The sequence below is a fragment of the Pimephales promelas genome, chromosome 15, assembly GCF_988280905.1.
Source record: "Pimephales promelas chromosome 15, fPimPro1.hap1.1, whole genome shotgun sequence".
Classification (NCBI taxonomy): Eukaryota; Metazoa; Chordata; class Actinopteri; order Cypriniformes; family Leuciscidae; genus Pimephales; species Pimephales promelas.
In genome coordinates, this window is record NC_142783.1 from 1,255,462 (window position 1) to 1,277,610 (window position 22,149).

Here is a 22,149-nt window from a genome sequence, read left to right on the forward strand (position 1 = left end):
GATAGAGGGCCATGAGACTTAGACCTGAGTGCAAAAATGGAGGCTCTAGACCCTTCCAGAGCTTTGATATCAAAACTCAAAATTTCGAACCGAAAAAAAAATGAAAGGAGTACCACTGTTGTTGTTTTTTTTTTCGGGTCGAAATTTTGAGTTTCTCTGATCTTCTTGAAACTCTGGATTCTGATAGAGGGCCATGAGACTTAGACCTGAGTGAAAAAATGGAGGCTCTAGACCCTTCCAGAGCTGAGATATCGAAACTCAAAATTTCGACCGGAAAAAAACAAAAACGAAAAGGGGTACCATTGTCGTTTTTTTTTTCGGGTTGAAATTTTGAGTTTCTCTGATCTTCTTGAAACTCTGTTTTTTGATAGAGGGCCATGAGACTTAGACCTGAGTGCAAAAATGGAGGCTCTAGACCCTTTCAGAGCTGAGATATCAAAACTCTAAATTTCGACCCGAAAAAAAAAAACGACAGTGGTACCCCTTTCGTTCTTTTTTCGTGTCAAAATTTTGAGTTTCTCTGATCTTCTTGAAACTCTGGATTCTGATAGAGGGCCATGAGACTTAGACCTGAGTGCAAAAATGGAGGCTCTAGACCCTTCCAGAGCTGTGATATCAAAACTCAAAATTTCGAACCGAAAAAAAAATGAAAGGAGTACCACTGTTGTTGTTTTTTTTTTCGGGTCGAAATTTTGAGTTTCTCTGATCTTCTTGAAACTCTGGATTCTGATAGAGGGCCATGAGACTTAGACCTGAGTGCAAAAATGGAGGCTCTAGACCCTTCCAGAGCTGTGATATCAAAACTCAAAATTTCGAACCGAAAAAAAAATGAAAGGAGTACCACTGTTGTTGTTTTTTTTTTTCGGGTCGAAATTTTGAGTTTCTCTGATCTTCTTGAAACTCTGGATTCTGATAGAGGGCCATGAGACTTAGACCTGAGTGAAAAAATGGAGGCTCTAGACCCTTCCAGAGCTGAGATATCGAAACTCAAAATTTCGACCGGAAAAAAACAAAAACGAAAAGGGGTACCATTGTCGTTTTTTTTTTTCGGGTTGAAATTTTGAGTTTCTCTGATCTTCTTGAAACTCTGGATTCTGATAGAGGGCCATGAGACTTAGACCTGAGTGCAAAAATGGAGGCTCTAGACCCTTCCAGAGCTGTGATATCAAAACTCAAAATTTCGAACCGAAAAAAAAATGAAAGGAGTACCACTGTTGTTGTTTTTTTTTTCGGGTCGAAATTTTGAGTTTCTCTGATCTTCTTGAAACTCTGGATTCTGATAGAGGGCCATGAGACTTAGACCTGAGTGCAAAAATGGAGGCTCTAGACCCTTCCAGAGCTGTGATATCAAAACTCAAAATTTCGAACCGAAAAAAAAATGAAAGGAGTACCACTGTTGTTGTTTTTTTTTTCGGGTCGAAATTTTGAGTTTCTCTGATCTTCTTGAAACTCTGGATTCTGATAGAGGGCCATGAGACTTAGACCTGAGTGAAAAAATGGAGGCTCTAGACCCTTCCAGAGCTGAGATATCGAAACTCAAAATTTCGACCGGAAAAAAACAAAAACGAAAAGGGGTACCATTGTCGTTTTTTTTTTTCGGGTTGAAATTTTGAGTTTCTCTGATCTTCTTGAAACTCTGTTTTTTGATAGAGGGCCATGAGACTTAGACCTGAGTGCAAAAATGGAGGCTCTAGACCCTTTCAGAGCTGAGATATCAAAACTCTAAATTTCGACCCGAAAAAAAAAAACGACAGTGGTACCCCTTTCGTTCTTTTTTCGTGTCAAAATTTTGAGTTTCTCTGATCTTCTTGAAACTCTGGATTCTGATAGAGGGCCATGAGACTTAGACCTGAGTGCAAAAATGGAGGCTCTAGACCCTTCCAGAGCTGTGATATCAAAACTCAAAATTTCGAACCGAAAAAAAAATGAAAGGAGTACCACTGTTGTTGTTTTTTTTTCGGGTCGAAATTTTGAGTTTCTCTGATCTTCTTGAAACTCTGGATTCTGATAGAGGGCCATGAGACTTAGACCTGAGTGCAAAAATGGAGGCTCTAGACCCTTCCAGAGCTGTGATATCAAAACTCAAAATTTCGAACCGAAAAAAAAATGAAAGGAGTACCACTGTTGTTGTTTTTTTTTTCGGGTCGAAATTTTGAGTTTCTCTGATCTTCTTGAAACTCTGGATTCTGATAGAGGGCCATGAGACTTAGACCTGAGTGAAAAAATGGAGGCTCTAGACCCTTCCAGAGCTGAGATATCGAAACTCAAAATTTCGACCGAAAAAAAAAAAAACGAAAAGGGGTACCATTGTCGTTTTTTTTTTTCGGGTTGAAATTTTGAGTTTCTCTGATCTTCTTGAAACTCTGTTTTTTGATAGAGGGCCATGAGACTTAGACCTGAGTGCAAAAATGGAGGCTCTAGACCCTTTCAGAGCTGAGATATCGAAACTCTAAATTTCGACCCGAAAAAAAAAAAACGACAGTGGTACCCCTTTCGTTCTTTTTTCGTGTCAAAATTTTGAGTTTCTCTGATCTTCTTGAAACTCTGGATTCTGATAGAGGGCCATGAGACTTAGACCTGAGTGCAAAAATGGAGGCTCTAGCCCCTTCCAGAGCTGAGATATCGAAACTCAAAAATTCGGCCCGAAAAAAAAACGACAGTGGTACCCCTTACGTTTTTTTTTTTTTTTGGGCGAAAAATTAAGTTTCTCCAATCTTCCCAAATTCTGATAGAGGGCCATGAGACTTAGACCTGAGTGCAAAAATGGAGGCTCTAGCCCCTTCCAGAGCTGAGATATCGAAACTCAAAAATCGGCCCGAAAAAAAAACGACAGTGGTACCCCTTACGTTTTTTTTTTTGGGCGAAAAATTAAGTTTCTCCAATCTTCCCAAATTCTGATAGAGGGCCATGAGACTTAGACCTGAGTGCAAAAATGGAGGCTCTAGCCCCTTCCAGAGCTGAGATATCGAAACTCAAAAATTCGGCCCGAAAAAAAAACGACAGTGGTACCCCTTACGTTTTTTTTTGGGCGAAAAATTAAGTTTCTCCAATCTTCCCAAATTCTGGTAGAGGGCCATGAGACTTAGACCTGAGTGCAAAAATGGAGGCTCTAGCCCCTTCCAGAGCTGAGATATCGAAACTCAAAAATTCGGCCCGAAAAAAAAACGACAGTGGTACCCCTTACGTTTTTTTTTTGGGGCGAAAAATTAAGTTTCTCCAATCTTCCCAAATTCTGGTAGAGGGCCATGAGACTTAGACCTGAGTGCAAAAATGGAGGCTCTAGCCCCTTCCAGAGCTGAGATATCGAAACTCAAAAATTCGGCCCGAAAAAAAAACGACAGTGGTACCCCTTACGTTTTTTTTTTGGGCGAAAAATTAAGTTTCTCCAATCTTCCCAAATTCTGATAGAGGGCCATGAGACTTAGACCTGAGTGCAAAAATGGAGGCTCTAGCCCCTTCCAGAGCTGAGATATCGAAACTCAAAAATTCGGCCCGAAAAAAAAACGACAGTGGTACCCCTTACGTTTTTTTTTTTGGGCGAAAAATTAAGTTTCTCCAATCTTCCCAAATTCTGGTAGAGGGCCATGAGACTTAGACCTGAGTGCAAAAATGGAGGCTCTAGCCCCTTCCAGAGCTGAGATATCGAAACTCAAAAATTCGGCCCGAAAAAAAAACGACAGTGGTACCCCTTACGTTTTTTTTTTGGGCGAAAAATTAAGTTTCTCCAATCTTCCCAAATTCTGATAGAGGGCCATGAGACTTAGACCTGAGTGCAAAAATGGAGGCTCTAGCCCCTTCCAGAGCTGAGATATCGAAACTCAAAAATTCGGCCCGAAAAAAAAACGACAGTGGTACCCCTTACGGTTTTTTTTTGGGCGAAAAATTAAGTTTCTCCAATCTTCCCAAATTCTGATAGAGGGCCATGAGACTTAGACCTGAGTGCAAAAATGGAGGCTCTAGCCCCTTCCAGAGCTGAGATATCGAAACTCAAAAATTCGGCCCGAAAAAAAAAACGACAGTGGTACCCCTTACGGTTTTTTTTTGGGCGAAAAATTAAGTTTCTCCAATCTTCCCAAATTCTGATAGAGGGCCATGAGACTTAGACCTGAGTGCAAAAATGGAGGCTCTAGCCCCTTCCAGAGCTGAGATATCGAAACTCAAAAATTCGGCCCGAAAAAAAAACGACAGTGGTACCCCTTACGTTTTTTTTTTTGGGCGAAAAATTAAGTTTCTCCAATCTTCCCAAATTCTGGTAGAGGGCCATGAGACTTAGACCTGAGTGCAAAAATGGAGGCTTTAGCCCCTTCCAGAGCTGAGATATCGAAACTCAAAAATTCGGCCCGAAAAAAAAACGACAGTGGTACCCCTTACGTTTTTTTTTTTTGGGCGAAAAATTAAGTTTCTCCAATCTTCCCAAATTCTGATAGAGGGCCATGAGACTTAGACCTGAGTGCAAAAATGGAGGCTCTAGCCCCTTCCAGAGCTGAGATATCGAAACTCAAAAATTCGGCCCGAAAAAAAAAACGACAGTGGTACCCCTTACGTTTTTTTTTTTTGGGCGAAAAATTAAGTTTCTACAATCTTCCCAAATTCTGATAGAGGGCCATGAGACTTAGACCTGAGTGCAAAAATGGAGGCTCTAGCCCCTTCCAGAGCTGAGATATCGAAACTCAAAAATTCGGCCCGAAAAAAAAAACGACAGTGGTACCCCTTACGGTTTTTTTTTTTCGGGCGAACAATTAAGTTTCTCCAATCTTCCCAAATTCTGGTAGAGGGCCATGAGACTTAGACCTGAGTGCAAAAATGGAGGCTCTAGCCCCTTCCAGAGCTGAGATATCGAAACTCAAAAATTCGGCCCGAAAAAAAAACGACAGTGGTACCCCTTACGTTTTTTTTTTTTGGGCGAAAAATTAAGTTTCTCCAATCTTCCCAAATTCTGGTAGAGGGCCATGAGACTTAGACCTGAGTGCAAAAATGGAGGCTCTAGCCCCTTCCAGAGCTGAGATATCGAAACTCAAAAATTCGGCCCGAAAAAAAAACGACAGTGGTACCCCTTACGTTTTTTTTTTGGGCGAAAAATTAAGTTTCTCCAATCTTCCCAAATTCTGATAGAGGGCCATGAGACTTAGACCTGAGTGCAAAAATGGAGGCTCTAGCCCCTTCCAGAGCTGAGATATCGAAACTCAAAAATTCGGCCCGAAAAAAAAAACGACAGTGGTACCCCTTACGTTTTTTTTTTGGGCGAAAAATTAAGTTTCTCCAATCTACCCAAATTCTGATAGAGGGCCATGAGACTTAGACCTGAGTGCAAAAATGGAGGCTCTAGCCCCTTCCAGAGCTGAGATATCGAAACTCAAAAATTCGGCCCGAAAAAAAAAACGACAGTGGTACCCCTTACGTTTTTTTTTTTTTGGGCGAAAAATTAAGTTTCTCCAATCTACCCAAATTCTGATAGAGGGCCATGAGACTTAGACCTGAGTGCAAAAATGGAGGCTCTAGCCCCTTCCAGAGCTGAGATATCGAAACTCAAAAATTCGGCCCGAAAAAAAAAACGACAGTGGTACCCCTTACGTTTTTTTTTTGGGCGAAAAATTAAGTTTCTCCAATCTTCCCAAATTCTGGTAGAGGGCCATGAGACTTAGACCTGAGTGCAAAAATGGAGGCTCTAGCCCCTTCCAGAGCTGAGATATCGAAACTCAAAAAATCGGCCCGAAAAAAAAAACGACAGTGGTACCCCTTACGTTTTTTTGGGGGGGGTGAAAAATTAAGTTTCTCCAATCTTCCCAAATTCTGATAGAGGGCCATGAGACTTAGACCTGAGTGCAAAAATGGAGGCTCTAGCCCCTTCCAGAGCTGAGATATCGAAACTCAAAAATTCGCCCCGAAAAAAAAACGACAGTGGTACCCCTTACGTTTTTTTTTTTGGGCGAAAAATTAAGTTTCTCCAATCTTCCCAAATTCTGATAGAGGGCCATGAGACTTAGACCTGAGTGCAAAAATGGAGGCTCTATCCCCTTCCAGAGCTGAGATATCGAAACTCAAAAATTCGGCCCGAAAAAAAAAAACGACAGTGGTACCCCTTACGTTTTTTTTTTTGGGCGAAAAATTCAGTTTCTCCAATCTTCCCAAATTCTGATAGAGGGCCATGAGACTTAGACCTGAGTGCAAAAATGGAGGCTCTAGCCCCTTCCAGAGCTGAGATATCGAAACTCAAAAATTCGGCCCGAAAAAAAAAACGACAGTGGTACCCCTTACGTTTTTTTTTTGGGCGAAAAATTAAGTTTCTCCAATCTTCCCAAATTCTGATAGAGGGCCATGAGACTTAGACCTGAGTGCAAAAATGGAGGCTCTAGCCCCTTCCAGAGCTGAGATATCGAAACTCAAAAAATCGGCCCGAAAAAAAAACGACAGTGGTACCCCTTACGTTTTTTTTGGGGGGGCGAAAAATTAAGTTTCTCCAATCTTCCCAAATTCTGATAGAGGGCCATGAGACTTAGACCTGAGTGCAAAAATGGAGGCTCTAGCCCCTTCCAGAGCTGAGATATCGAAACTCAAAAATTCGCCCCGAAAAAAAAACGACAGTGGTACCCCTTACGTTTTTTTTTTTGGGCGAAAAATTAAGTTTCTCCAATCTTCCCAAATTCTGATAGAGGGCCATGAGACTTAGACCTGAGTGCAAAAATGGAGGCTCTAGCCCCTTCCAGAGCTGAGATATCGAAACTCAAAAATTCGGCCCGAAAAAAAAACGACAGTGGTACCCCTTACGTTTTTTTTTTTGGGGCGAAAAATTAAGTTTCTCCAATCTTCCCAAATTCTGATAGAGGGCCATGAGACTTAGACCTGAGTGCAAAAATGGAGGCTCTAGCCCCTTCCAGAGCTGAGATATCGAAACTCAAAAATTCGGCCCGAAAAAAAAACGACAGTGGTACCCCTTACGTTTTTTTTTTGGGCGAAAAATTAAGTTTCTCCAATCTTCCCAAATTCTGATAGAGGGCCATGAGACTTAGACCTGAGTGCAAAAATGGAGGCTCTAGCCCCTTCCAGAGCTGAGATATCGAAACTCAAAAATTCGGCCCGAAAAAAAAACGACAGTGGTACCCCTTACGTTTTTTTTTTGGGCGAAAAATTAAGTTTCTCCAATCTTCCCAAATTCTGATAGAGGGCCATGAGACTTAGACCTGAGTGCAAAAATGGAGGCTCTAGCCCCTTCCAGAGCTGAGATATCGAAACTCAAAAATTCGGCCCGAAAAAAAAACGACAGTGGTACCCCTTACGTTTTTTTTTTGGGCGAAAAATTAAGTTTCTCCAATCTTCCCAAATTCTGATAGAGGACCATGAGACTTAGACCTGAGTGCAAAAATGGAGGCTCTAGCCCCTTCCAGAGCTGAGATATCGAAACTCAAAAATTCGGCCCGAAAAAAAAACCGACAGTGGTACCCCTTACGTTTTTTTTTTGGACGAAAAATTAAGTTTCTCCAATCTTCCCAAATTCTGATAGAGGGCCATGAGACTTAGACCTGAGTGCAAAAATGGAGGCTCTAGCCCCTTCCAGAGCTGAGATATCGAAACTCAAAAATTCGGCCCGAAAAAAAAACGACAGTGGTACCCCTTACGTTTTTTTTTTTGGGCGAAAAATTAAGTTTCTCCAATCTTCCCAAATTCTGGTAGAGGGCCATGAGACTTAGACCTGAGTGCAAAAATGGAGGCTCTAGCCCCTTCCAGAGCTGAGATATCGAAACTCAAAAATTCGGCCCGAAAAAAAAACGACAGTGGTACCCCTTACGTTTTTTTTTTTTGGGCGAAAAATTAAGTTTCTCCAATCTTCCCAAATTCTGATAGAGGACCATGAGACTTAGACCTGAGTGCAAAAATGGAGGCTCTAGCCCCTTCCAGAGCTGAGATATCGAAACTCAAAAATTCGGCCCGAAAAAAAAAACGACAGTGGTACCCCTTACGTTTTTTTTTTGGGCGAAAAATTAAGTTTCTCCAATCTTCCCAAATTCTGATAGAGGGCCATGAGACTTAGACCTGAGTGCAAAAATGGAGGCTCTAGCCCCTTCCAGAGCTGAGATATCGAAACTCAAAAATTCGGCCCGAAAAAAAAACGACAGTGGTACCCCTTACGATTTTTTTTTGGGCGAAAAATTAAGTTTCTCCAATCTTCCCAAATTCTGATAGAGGGCCATGAGACTTAGACCTGAGTGCAAAAATGGAGGCTCTAGCCCCTTCCAGAGCTGAGATATCGAAACTCAAAAATTCGGCCCGAAAAAAAAACGACAGTGGTACCCCTTACGTTTTTTTTTTGGGCGAAAAATTAAGTTTCTCCAATCTTCCCAAATTCTGATAGAGGACCATGAGACTTAGACCTGAGTGCAAAAATGGAGGCTCTAGCCCCTTCCAGAGCTGAGATATCGAAACTCAAAAATTCGGCCCGAAAAAAAAACCGACAGTGGTACCCCTTACGTTTTTTTTTTGGGCGAAAAATTAAGTTTCTCCAATCTTCCCAAATTCTGATAGAGGGCCATGAGACTTAGACCTGAGTGCAAAAATGGAGGCTCTAGCCCCTTCCAGAGCTGAGATATCGAAACTCAAAAATTCGGCCCGAAAAAAAACCGACAGTGGTACCCCTTACGTTTTTTTTTTGGGCGAAAAATTAAGTTTCTCCAATCTTCCCAAATTCTGGTAGAGGGCCATGAGACTTAGACCTGAGTGCAAAAATGGAGGCTCTAGCCCCTTCCAGAGCTGAGATATCGAAACTCAAAAATTCGGCCCGAAAAAAAAACGACAGTGGTACCCCTTACGTTTTTTTTTTTTGGGCGAAAAATTAAGTTTCTCCAATCTTCCCAAATTCTGATAGAGGACCATGAGACTTAGACCTGAGTGCAAAAATGGAGGCTCTAGCCCCTTCCAGAGCTGAGATATCGAAACTCAAAAATTCGGCCCGAAAAAAAAAACGACAGTGGTACCCCTTACGTTTTTTTTTTGGGCGAAAAATTAAGTTTCTCCAATCTTCCCAAATTCTGATAGAGGGCCATGAGACTTAGACCTGAGTGCAAAAATGGAGGCTCTAGCCCCTTCCAGAGCTGAGATATCGAAACTCAAAAATTCGGCCCGAAAAAAAAACGACAGTGGTACCCCTTACGTTTTTTTTTTTTTTGGGCGAAAAATTAAGTTTCTCCAATCTTCCCAAATTCTGATAGAGGACCATGAGACTTAGACCTGAGTGCAAAAATGGAGGCTCTAGCCCCTTCCAGAGCTGAGATATCGAAACTCAAAAATTCGGCCCGAAAAAAAAACGACAGTGGTACCCCTTACGTTTTTTTTTTTGGGCGAAAAATTAAGTTTCTCCAATCTTCCCAAATTCTGGTAGAGGGCCATGAGACTTAGACCTGAGTGCAAAAATGGAGGCTCTAGCCCCTTCCAGAGCTGAGATATCGAAACTCAAAAATTCGGCCCGAAAAAAAAAACGACAGTGGTACCCCTTACGTTTTTTTTTTGGGCGAAAAATTAAGTTTCTCCAATCTTCCCAAATTCTGATAGAGGGCCATGAGACTTAGACCTGAGTGCAAAAATTGAGGCTCTAGCCCCTTCCAGAGCTGAGATATCGAAACTCAAAAATTCGGCCCGAAAAAAAAACGACAGTGGTACCCCTTACGGGTTTTTTTTGGGCGAAAAATTAAGTTTCTCCAATCTTCCCAAATTCTGATAGAGGGCCATGAGACTTAGACCTGAGTGCAAAAATGGAGGCTCTAGCCCCTTTCAGAGCTGAGATATCGAAACTCAAAAATTCGGCCCGAAAAAAAAACGACAGTGGTACCCCTTACGTTTTTTTTTTTGGGCGAAAAATTAAGTTTCTCCAATCTTCCCAAATTCTGGTAGAGGGCCATGAGACTTAGACCTGAGTGCAAAAATGGAGGCTCTAGCCCCTTCCAGAGCTGAGATATCGAAACTCAAAAATTCGGCCCGAAAAAAAAAACGACAGTGGTACCCCTTACGTTTTTTTTTTTGGGCGAAAAATTAAGTTTCTCCAATCTTCCCAAATTCTGATAGAGGGCCATGAGACTTAGACCTGAGTGCAAAAATGGAGGCTCTAGCCCCTTCCAGAGCTGAGATATCGAAACTCAAAAATTCGGCCCGAAAAAAAAACGACAGTGGTACCCCTTACGTTTTTTTTTTTTGGGCGAAAAATTAAGTTTCTCCAATCTTCCCAAATTCTGGTAGAGGGCCATGAGACTTAGACCTGAGTGCAAAAATGGAGGCTCTAGCCCCTTCCAGAGCTGAGATATCGAAACTCAAAAATTCGGCCCGAAAAAAAAAACGACAGTGGTACCCCTTACGTTTTTTTTTTTGGGCGAAAAATTTAGTTTCTACAATCTTCCCAAATTCTGATAGAGGGCCATGAGACTTAGACCTGAGTGCAAAAATGGAGGCTCTAGCCCCTTCCAGAGCTGAGATATCGAAACTCAAAAATTCGGCCCGAAAAAAAAAACGACAGTGGTACCCCTTACGTTTTTTTTTTGGGCGAAAAATTTAGTTTCTACAATCTTCCCAAATTCTGGTAGAGGGCCATGAGACTTAGACCTGAGTGCAAAAATGGAGGCTCTAGCCCCTTCCAGAGCTGAGATATCGAAACTCAAAAATTCGGCCCGAAAAAAAAAACGACAGTGGTACCCCTTACGTTTTTTTTTTGGGCGAAAAATTAAGTTTCTCCAATCTTCCCAAATTCTGATAGAGGGCCATGAGACTTAGACCTGAGTGCAAAAATGGAGGCTCTAGCCCCTTCCAGAGCTGAGATATCGAAACTCAAAAATTCGGCCCGAAAAAAAAACGACAGTGGTACCCCTTACATTTTTTTTTCGGGCGAAAAATTAAGTTTCTCCAATCTTCCCAAATTCTGATAGAGGGCCATGAGACTTAGACCTGAGTGCAAAAATGGAGGCTCTAGCCCCTTCCAGAGCTGAGATATCGAAACTCAAAAATTCGGCCCGAAAAAAAAACGACAGTGGTACCCCTTACGGGTTTTTTTTGGGCGAAAAATTAAGTTTCTCCAATCTTCCCAAATTCTGATAGAGGGCCATGAGACTTAGACCTGAGTGCAAAAATGGAGGCTCTAGCCCCTTTCAGAGCTGAGATATCGAAACTCAAAAATTCGGCCCGAAAAAAAAACGACAGTGGTACCCCTTACGTTTTTTTTTTTGGGCGAAAAATTAAGTTTCTCCAATCTTCCCAAATTCTGGTAGAGGGCCATGAGACTTAGACCTGAGTGCAAAAATGGAGGCTCTAGCCCCTTCCAGAGCTGAGATATCGAAACTCAAAAATTCGGCCCGAAAAAAAAAACGACAGTGGTACCCCTTACGTTTTTTTTTTTGGGCGAAAAATTAAGTTTCTCCAATCTTCCCAAATTCTGATAGAGGGCCATGAGACTTAGACCTGAGTGCAAAAATGGAGGCTCTAGCCCCTTCCAGAGCTGAGATATCGAAACTCAAAAATTCGGCCCGAAAAAAAAACGACAGTGGTACCCCTTACGTTTTTTTTTTTTTGGGCGAAAAATTAAGTTTCTCCAATCTTCCCAAATTCTGGTAGAGGGCCATGAGACTTAGACCTGAGTGCAAAAATGGAGGCTCTAGCCCCTTCCAGAGCTGAGATATCGAAACTCAAAAATTCGGCCCGAAAAAAAAAACGACAGTGGTACCCCTTACGTTTTTTTTTTTGGGCGAAAAATTTAGTTTCTACAATATTCCCAAATTCTGATAGAGGGCCATGAGACTTAGACCTGAGTGCAAAAATGGAGGCTCTAGCCCCTTCCAGAGCTGAGATATCGAAACTCAAAAATTCGGCCCGAAAAAAAAAACGACAGTGGTACCCCTTACGTTTTTTTTTTGGGCGAAAAATTTAGTTTCTACAATCTTCCCAAATTCTGGTAGAGGGCCATGAGACTTAGACCTGAGTGCAAAAATGGAGGCTCTAGCCCCTTCCAGAGCTGAGATATCGAAACTCAAAAATTCGGCCCGAAAAAAAAAACGACAGTGGTACCCCTTACGTTTTTTTTTTTGGGCGAAAAATTCAGTTTCTCCAATCTACCCAAATTCTGATAGAGGGCCATGAGACTTAGACCTGAGTGCAAAAATGGAGGCTCTAGCCCCTTCCAGAGCTGAGATATCGAAACTCAAAAATTCGGCCCGAAAAAAACAACAACAGTGGTACCCCTTACGTTTTTTTTTTGGGCGAAAAATTAAGTTTCTCCAATCTTCCCAAATTCTGATAGAGGGCCATGAGACTTAGACCTGAGTGCAAAAATGGAGGCTCTAGCCCCTTCCAGAGCTGAGATATCGAAACTCAAAAAATCGGCCCGAAAAAAAAACGACAGTGGTACCCCTTACGTTTTTTTTGGGGGGGCGAAAAATTAAGTTTCTCCAATCTTCCCAAATTCTGATAGAGGGCCATGAGACTTAGACCTGAGTGCAAAAATGGAGGCTCTAGCCCCTTCCAGAGCTGAGATATCGAAACTCAAAAATTCGCCCCGAAAAAAAAACGACAGTGGTACCCCTTACGTTTTTTTTTGGGGCGAAAAATTAAGTTTCTCCAATCTTCCCAAATTCTGATAGAGGGCCATGAGACTTAGACCTGAGTGCAAAAATGGAGGCTCTAGCCCCTTCCAGAGCTGAGATATCAAAACTCAAAAATTCGGCCCGAAAAAAAAAAACGACAGTGGTACCCCTTACGTTTTTTTTTTTGGGCGAAAAATTCAGTTTCTCCAATCTTCCCAAATTCTGATAGAGGGCCATGAGACTTAGACCTGAGTGCAAAAATGGAGGCTCTAGCCCCTTCCAGAGCTGAGATATCGAAACTCAAAAATTCGGCCCGAAAAAAAAAACGACAGTGGTACCCCTTACGTTTTTTTTTTGGGCGAAAAATTAAGTTTCTCCAATCTTCCCAAATTCTGATAGAGGGCCATGAGACTTAGACCTGAGTGCAAAAATGGAGGCTCTAGCCCCTTCCAGAGCTGAGATATCGAAACTCAAAAAATCGGCCCGAAAAAAAAACGACAGTGGTACCCCTTACGTTTTTTTGGGGGGGGGGCGAAAAATTAAGTTTCTCCAATCTTCCCAAATTCTGATAGAGGGCCATGAGACTTAGACCTGAGTGCAAAAATGGAGGCTCTAGCCCCTTCCAGAGCTGAGATATCGAAACTCAAAAATTCGCCCCGAAAAAAAAACGACAGTGGTACCCCTTACGTTTTTTTTTTTGGGCGAAAAATTAAGTTTCTCCAATCTTCCCAAATTCTGATAGAGGGCCATGAGACTTAGACCTGAGTGCAAAAATGGAGGCTCTAGCCCCTTCCAGAGCTGAGATATCAAAACTCAAAAATTCGGCCCGAAAAAAAAAAACGACAGTGGTACCCCTTACGTTTTTTTTTTTGGGCGAAAAATTCAGTTTCTCCAATCTTCCCAAATTCTGATAGAGGGCCATGAGACTTAGACCTGATTGCAAAAATGGAGGCTCTAGCCCCTTCCAGAGCTGAGATATCGAAACTCAAAAATTCGGCCCGAAAAAAAAACGACAGTGGTACCCCTTACGTTTTTTTTTTGGGCGAAAAATTAAGTTTCTCCAATCTTCCCAAATTCTGGTAGAGGGCCATGAGACTTAGACCTGAGTGCAAAAATGGAGGCTCTAGCCCCTTCCAGAGCTGAGATATCGAAACTCAAAAATTCGGCCCGAAAAAAAAACGACAGTGGTACCCCTTACGTTTTTTTTGGGGGGGCGAAAAATTAAGTTTCTCCAATCTTCCCAAATTCTGATAGAGGGCCATGAGACTTAGACCTGAGTGCAAAAATGGAGGCTCTAGCCCCTTCCAGAGCTGAGATATCGAAACTCAAAAATTCGGCCCGAAAAAAAAACGACAGTGGTAGCCCTTACGTTTTTTTTTTTTGGGCGAAAAATTAAGTTTCTCCAATCTTCCCAAATTCTGATAGAGGGCCATGAGACTTAGACCTGAGTGCAAAAATGGAGGCTCTAGCCCCTTCCAGAGCTGAGATATCGAAACTCAAAAATTCGGCCCGAAAAAAAAACGACAGTGGTACCCCTTACGTTTTTTTTTTTGGGCGAAAAATTAAGTTTCTCCAATCTTCCCAAATTCTGGTAGAGGGCCATGAGACTTAGACCTGAGTGCAAAAATGGAGGCTCTAGCCCCTTCCAGAGCTGAGATATCGAAACTCAAAAATTCGGCCCGAAAAAAAAACGACAGTGGTACCCCTTACGTTTTTTTTTTTCGGGCGAACAATTAAGTTTCTCCAATCTTCCCAAAACTCTGGATTCCGATAGAGGGCCATGAGACTTAGACCTGAGTGCAAAAATGGAGGCTCTAGCCCCTTCCAGAGCTGAGATATCGAAACTCAAAAATTCGGCCCGAAAAAAAAACGACAGTGGTACCCCTTACGTTTTTTTTTTTGGGCGAAAAATTAAGTTTCTCCAATCTTCCCAAATTCTGATAGAGGGCCATGAGACTTAGACCTGAGTGCAAAAATGGAGGCTCTAGCCCCTTCCAGAGCTGAGATATCGAAACTCAAAAATTCGGCCCGAAAAAAAAAACGACAGTGGTACCCCTTACGTTTTTTTTTTGGGCGAAAAATTAAGTTTCTCCAATCTTCCCAAATTCTGATAGAGGGCCATGAGACTTAGACCTGAGTGCAAAAATGGAGGCTCTAGCCCCTTCCAGAGCTGAGATATCGAAACTCAAAAATTCGGCCCGAAAAAAAAACGACAGTGGTACCCCTTACGTTTTTTTTTTTGGGCGAAAAATTAAGTTTCTCCAATCTTCCCAAATTCTGGTAGAGGGCCATGAGACTTAGACCTGAGTGCAAAAATGGAGGCTCTAGCCCCTTCCAGAGCTGAGATATCGAAACTCAAAAATTCGGCCCGAAAAAAAAACGACAGTGGTACCCCTTACGTTTTTTTTTTTTGGGCGAAAAATTAAGTTTCTCCAATCTTCCCAAATTCTGGTAGAGGGCCATGAGACTTAGACCTGAGTGCAAAAATGGAGGCTCTAGCCCCTTCCAGAGCTGAGATATCGAAACTCAAAAATTCGGCCCGAAAAAAAAACGACAGTGGTACCCCTTACGTTTTTTTTTTTTTGGGCGAAAAATTAAGTTTCTCCAATCTTCCCAAATTCTGATAGAGGGCCATGAGACTTAGACCTGAGTGCAAAAATGGAGGCTCTAGCCCCTTCCAGAGCTGAGATATCGAAACTCAAAAATTCGGCCCGAAAAAAAAACGACAGTGGTACCCCTTACGTTTTTTTTTTTGGGCGAAAAATTAAGTTTCTCCAATCTTCCCAAATTCTGGTAGAGGGCCATGAGACTTAGACCTGAGTGCAAAAATGGAGGCTCTAGCCCCTTCCAGAGCTGAGATATCGAAACTCAAAAATTCGGCCCGAAAAAAAAACGACAGTGGTACCCCTTACGTTTTTTTTTTGGGCGAAAAATTAAGTTTCTCCAATCTTCCCAAATTCTGGTAGAGGGCCATGAGACTTAGACCTGAGTGCAAAAATGGAGGCTCTAGCCCCTTCCAGAGCTGAGATATCGAAACTCAAAAATTCGGCCCGAAAAAAAAACGACAGTGGTACCCCTTACGTTTCTTTTTTGGGGCGAAAAATTAAGTTTCTCCAATCTTCCCAAATTCTGGTAGAGGGCCATGAGACTTAGACCTGAGTGCAAAATGGAGGCTCTAGCCCCTTCCAGAGCTGAGATATCGAAACTCAAAAATTCGGCCCGAAAAAAAAACGACAGTGGTACCCCTTACGTTTTTTTTTGGGCGAAAAATTAAGTTTCTCCAATCTTCCCAAATTCTGATAGAGGGCCATGAGACTTAGACCTGAGTGCAAAAATGGAGGCTCTAGCCCCTTCCAGAGCTGAGATATCGAAACTCAAAAATTCGGCCCGAAAAAAAAACGACAGTGGTACCCCTTACGTTTTTTTTTTTGGGCGAAAAATTAAGTTTCTCCAATCTTCCCAAATTCTGGTAGAGGGCCATGAGACTTAGACCTGAGTGCAAAAATGGAGGCTCTAGCCCCTTCCAGAGCTGAGATATCGAAACTCAAAAATTCGGCCCGAAAAAAAAACGACAGTGGTACCCCTTACGTTTTTTTTTTGGGCGAAAAATTAAGTTTCTCCAATCTTCCCAAATTCTGATAGAGGGCCATGAGACTTAGACCTGAGTGCAAAAATGGAGGCTCTAGCCCCTTCCAGAGCTGAGATATCGAAACTCAAAAATTCGGCCCGAAAAAAAAACGACAGTGGTACCCCTTACGGTTTTTTTTTGGGCGAAAAATTAAGTTTCTCCAATCTTCCCAAATTCTGATAGAGGGCCATGAGACTTAGACCTGAGTGCAAAAATGGAGGCTCTAGCCCCTTCCAGAGCTGAGATATCGAAACTCAAAAATTCGGCCCGAAAAAAAAACGACAGTGGTACCCCTTACGGGTTTTTTTTGGGCGAAAAATTAAGTTTCTCCAATCTTCCCAAATTCTGATAGAGGGCCATGAGACTTAGACCTGAGTGCAAAAATGGAGGCTCTAGCCCCTTCCAGAGCTGAGATATCGAAACTCAAAAATTCGGCCCGAAAAAAAAACGACAGTGGTACCCCTTACGTTTTTTTTTTTGGGCGAAAAATTAAGTTTCTCCAATCTTCCCAAATTCTGGTAGAGGGCCATGAGACTTAGACCTGAGTGCAAAAATGGAGGCTCTAGCCCCTTCCAGAGCTGAGATATCGAAACTCAAAAATTCGGCCCGAAAAAAAAAACGACAGTGGTACCCCTTACGTTTTTTTTTTGGGTGAAAAATTAAGTTTCTCCAATCTTCCCAAATTCTGATAGAGGGCCATGAGACTTAGACCTGAGTGCAAAAATGGAGGCTCTAGCCCCTTCCAGAGCTGAGATATCGAAACTCAAAAATTCGGCCCGAAAAAAAAACGACAGTGGTACCCCTTACGTTTTATTTTTTGGGCGAAAAATTAAGTTTCTCCAATCTTCCCAAATTCTGGTAGAGGGCCATGAGACTTAGACCTGAGTGCAAAAATGGAGGCTCTAGCCCCTTCCAGAGCTGAGATATCGAAACTCAAAAATTCGGCCCGAAAAAAAAACGACAGTGGTACCCCTTACGTTTTTTTTTTTTGGGCGAAAAATTAAGTTTCTCCAATCTTCCCAAATTCTGATAGAGGGCCATGAGACTTAGACCTGAGTGCAAAAATGGAGGCTCTAGCCCCTTCCAGAGCTGAGATATCGAAACTCAAAAATTCGGCCCGAAAAAAAAAAACGACAGTGGTACCCCTTACGTTTTTTTTTTTGGGCGAAAAATTTAGTTTCTACAATCTTCCCAAATTCTGATAGAGGGCCATGAGACTTAGACCTGAGTGCAAAAATGGAGGCTCTAGCCCCTTCCAGAGCTGAGATATCGAAACTCAAAAATTCGGCCCGAAAAAAAAACGACAGTGGTACCCCTTACGTTTTTTTTTTTGGGCGAAATATTAAGTTTCTCCAATCTTCCCAAATTCTGGTAGAGGGCCATGAGACTTAGACCTGAGTGCAGAAATGGAGGCTCTAGCCCCTTCCAGAGCTGAGATATCGAAACTCAAAAATTCGGCCCGAAAAAAAAACGACAGTGGTACCCCTTACGTTTTTTTTTTTTGGGCGAAAAATTAAGTTTCTCCAATCTTCCCAAATTCTGGTAGAGGGCCATGAGACTTAGACCTGAGTGCAAAAATGGAGGCTCTAGCCCCTTCCAGAGCTGAGATATCGAAACTCAAAAATTCGGCCCGAAAAAAAAACGACTGTGGTACCCCTTACGTTTTTTTTTTTTGGGCGAAAAATTAAGTTTCTCCAATCTTCCCAAATTCTGGTAGAGGGCCATGAGACTTAGACCTGAGTGCAAAAATGGAGGCTCTAGCCCCTTCCAGAGCTGAGATATCGAAACTCAAAAATTCGGCCCGAAAAAAAAAACGACAGTGGTACCCCTTACGTTTTTTTTTTGGGCGAAAAATTAAGTTTCTTCAATCTTCCCAAATTCTGATAGAGGGCCATGAGACTTAGACCTGAGTGCAAAAATGGAGGCTCTAGCCCCTTCCAGAGCTGAGATATCGAAACTCAAAAATTCGGCCCGAAAAAAAAAACGACAGTGGTACCCCTTACGTTTTTTTTTTGGGCGAAAAATTAAGTTTCTCCAATCTTCCCAAATTCTGGTAGAGGGCCATGAGACTTAGACCTGAGTGCAAAAATGGAGGCTCTAGCCCCTTCCAGAGCTGAGATATCGAAACTCAAAAATTCGGCCCGAAAAAAAAACGACAGTGGTACCCCTTACGTTTTTTTTTTTTGGGCGAAAAATTAAGTTTCTCCAATCTTCCCAAATTCTGGTAGAGGACCATGAGACTTAGACCTGAGTGCAAAAATGGAGGCTCTAGCCCCTTCCAGAGCTGAGATATCGAAACTCAAAAATTCGGCCCGAAAAAAAAACGACTGTGGTACCCGTTACGTTTTTTTTTTTTGGGCGAAAAATTAAGTTTCTCCAATCTTCCCAAATTCTGGTAGAGGGCCATGAGACTTAGACCTGAGTGCAAAAATGGAGGCTCTAGCCCCTTCCAGAGCTGAGATATCGAAACTCAAAAATTCGGCCCGAAAAAAAAACGACAGTGGTACCCCTTACGTTTTTTTTTTGGGCGAAAAATTAAGTTTCTCCAATCTTCCCAAATTCTGATAGAGGGCCATGAGACTTAGACCTGAGTGCAAAAATGGAGGCTCTAGCCCCTTCCAGAGCTGAGATATCGAAACTCAAAAATTCGGCCCGAAAAAAAAACGACAGTGGTACCCCTTACGTTTTTTTTTTTTGGCGAAAAATTAAGTTTCTCCAATCTTCCCAAATTCTGGTAGAGGGCCATGAGACTTAGACCTGAGTGCAAAAATGGAGGCTCTAGCCCCTTCCAGAGCTGAGATATCGAAACTCAAAAATTCGGCCCGAAAAAAAAACCGACAGTGGTACCCCTTACGTTTTTTTTTTGGGCGAAAAATTAAGTTTCTCCAATCTTCCCAAATTCTGATAGAGGGCCATGAGACTTAGACCTGAGTGCAAAAATGGAGGCTCTAGCCCCTTCCAGAGCTGAGATATCGAAACTCAAAAATTCGGCCCGAAAAAAAAACGACAGTGGTACCCCTTACGTTTTTTTTTTGGGCGAAAAATTAAGTTTCTCCAATCTTCCCAAATTCTGGTAGAGGGCCATGAGACTTAGACCTGAGTGCAAAAATGGAGGCTCTAGCCCCTTCCAGAGCTGAGATATCGAAACTCAAAAATTCGGCCCGAAAAAAAAACGACAGTGGTACCCCTTACGTTTTTTTTTTTTGGGCGAAAAATTAAGTTTCTCCAATCTTCCCAAATTCTGATAGAGGACCATGAGACTTAGACCTGAGTGCAAAAATGGAGGCTCTAGCCCCTTCCAGAGCTGAGATATCGAAACTCAAAAATTCGGCCCGAAAAAAAAAACGACAGTGGTACCCCTTACGTTTTTTTTTTGGGCGAAAAATTAAGTTTCTCCAATCTTCCCAAATTCTGATAGAGGGCCATGAGACTTAGACCTGAGTGCAAAAATGGAGGCTCTAGCCCCTTCCAGAGCTGAGATATCGAAACTCAAAAATTCGGCCCGAAAAAAAAACGACAGTGGTACCCCTTACGTTTTTTTTTTTTGGGCGAAAAATTAAGTTTCTCCAATCTTCCCAAATTCTGATAGAGGACCATGAGACTTAGACCTGAGTGCAAAAATGGAGGCTCTAGCCCCTTCCAGAGCTGAGATATCGAAACTCAAAAATTCGGCCCGAAAAAAAAAACGACAGTGGTACCCCTTACGGTTTTTTTTTTGGGCGAAAAATTAAGTTTCTCCAATCTTCCCAAATTCTGATAGAGGGCCATGAGACTTAGACCTGAGTGCAAAAATGGAGGCTCTAGCCCCTTCCAGAGCTGAGATATCGAAACTCAAAAATTCGGCCCGAAAAAAAAACGACAGTGGTACCCCTTACGTTTTTTTTTTTGGGCGAAAAATTAAGTTTCTCCAATCTTCCCAAATTCTGGTAGAGGGCCATGAGACTTAGACCTGAGTGCAAAAATGGAGGCTCTAGCCCCTTCCAGAGCTGAGATATCGAAACTCAAAAATTCGGCCCGAAAAAAAAAACGACAGTGGTACCCCTTACGTTTTTTTTTTGGGCGAAAAATTAAGTTTCTCCAATCTTCCCAAATTTTGATAGAGGGCCATGAGACTTAGACCTGAGTGCAAAAATGGAGGCTCTAGCCCCTTCCAGAGCTGAGATATCGAAACTCAAAAATTCGGCCCGAAAAAAAAACGACAGTGGTACCCCTTACATTTTTTTTTCGGGCGAAAAATTAAGTTTCTCCAATCTTCCCAAATTCTGATAGAGGGCCATGAGACTTAGACCTGAGTGCAAAAATGGAGGCTCTAGCCCCTTCCAGAGCTGAGATATCGAAACTCAAAAATTCGGCCCGAAAAAAAAACGACAGTGGTACCCCTTACGGGTTTTTTTTGGGCGAAAAATTAAGTTTCTCCAATCTTCCCAAATTCTGATAGAGGGCCATGAGACTTAGACCTGAGTGCAAAAATGGAGGCTCTAGCCCCTTTCAGAGCTGAGATATCGAAACTCAAAAATTCGGCCCGAAAAAAAAACGACAGTGGTACCCCTTACGTTTTTTTTTTTGGGCGAAAAATTAAGTTTCTCCAATCTTCCCAAATTCTGGTAGAGGGCCATGAGACTTAGACCTGAGTGCAAAAATGGAGGCTCTAGCCCCTTCCAGAGCTGAGATATCGAAACTCAAAAATTCGGCCCGAAAAAAAAAACGACAGTGGTACCCCTTACGTTTTTTTTTTTGGGCGAAAAATTAAGTTTCTCCAATCTTCCCAAATTCTGATAGAGGGCCATGAGACTTAGACCTGAGTGCAAAAATGGAGGCTCTAGCCCCTTCCAGAGCTGAGATATCGAAACTCAAAAATTCGGCCCGAAAAAAAAACGACAGTGGTACCCCTTACGTTTTTTTTTTTGGGCGAAAAATTAAGTTTCTCCAATCTTCCCAAATTCTGGTAGAGGGCCATGAGACTTAGACCTGAGTGCAAAAATGGAGGCTCTAGCCCCTTCCAGAGCTGAGATATCGAAACTCAAAAATTCGGCCCGAAAAAAAAAACGACAGTGGTACCCCTTACGTTTTTTTTTTTGGGCGAAAAATTTAGTTTCTACAATCTTCCCAAATTCTGATAGAGGGCCATGAGACTTAGACCTGAGTGCAAAAATGGAGGCTCTAGCCCCTTCCAGAGCTGAGATATCGAAACTCAAAAATTCGGCCCGAAAAAAAAAACGACAGTGGTACCCCTTACGTTTTTTTTTTTTGGGCGAAAAATTTAGTTTCTACAATCTTCCCAAATTCTGATAGAGGGCCATGAGACTTAGACCTGAGTGCAAAAATGGAGGCTCTAGCCCCTTCCAGAGCTGAGATATCGAAACTCAAAAATTCGGCCCGAAAAAAAAACGACAGTGGTACCCCTTACGTTTTTTTTTTTGGGCGAAAAATTAAGTTTCTCCAATCTTCCCAAATTCTGGTAGAGGGCCATGAGACTTAGACCTGAGTGCAAAAATGGAGGCTCTAGCCCCTTCCAGAGCTGAGATATCGAAACTCAAAAATTCGGCCCGAAAAAAAAACGACAGTGGTACCCCTTACGTTTTTTTTTTTTGGGCGAAAAATTAAGTTTCTCCAATCTTCCCAAATTCTGGTAGAGGGCCATGAGACTTAGACCTGAGTGCAAAAATGGAGGCTCTAGCCCCTTCCAGAGCTGAGATATCGAAACTCAAAAATTCGGCCCGAAAAAAAAACGACAGTGGTACCCCTTACGTTTTTTTTTTTTGGGCGAAAAATTAAGTTTCTCCAATCTTCCCAAATTCTGATAGAGGGCCATGAGACTTAGACCTGAGTGCAAAAATGGAGGCTCTAGCCCCTTCCAGAGCTGAGATATCGAAACTCAAAAATTCGGCCCGAAAAAAAAACGACAGTGGTACCCCTTACGGTTTTTTTTTGGGCGAAAAATTAAGTTTCTCCAATCTTCCCAAATTCTGATAG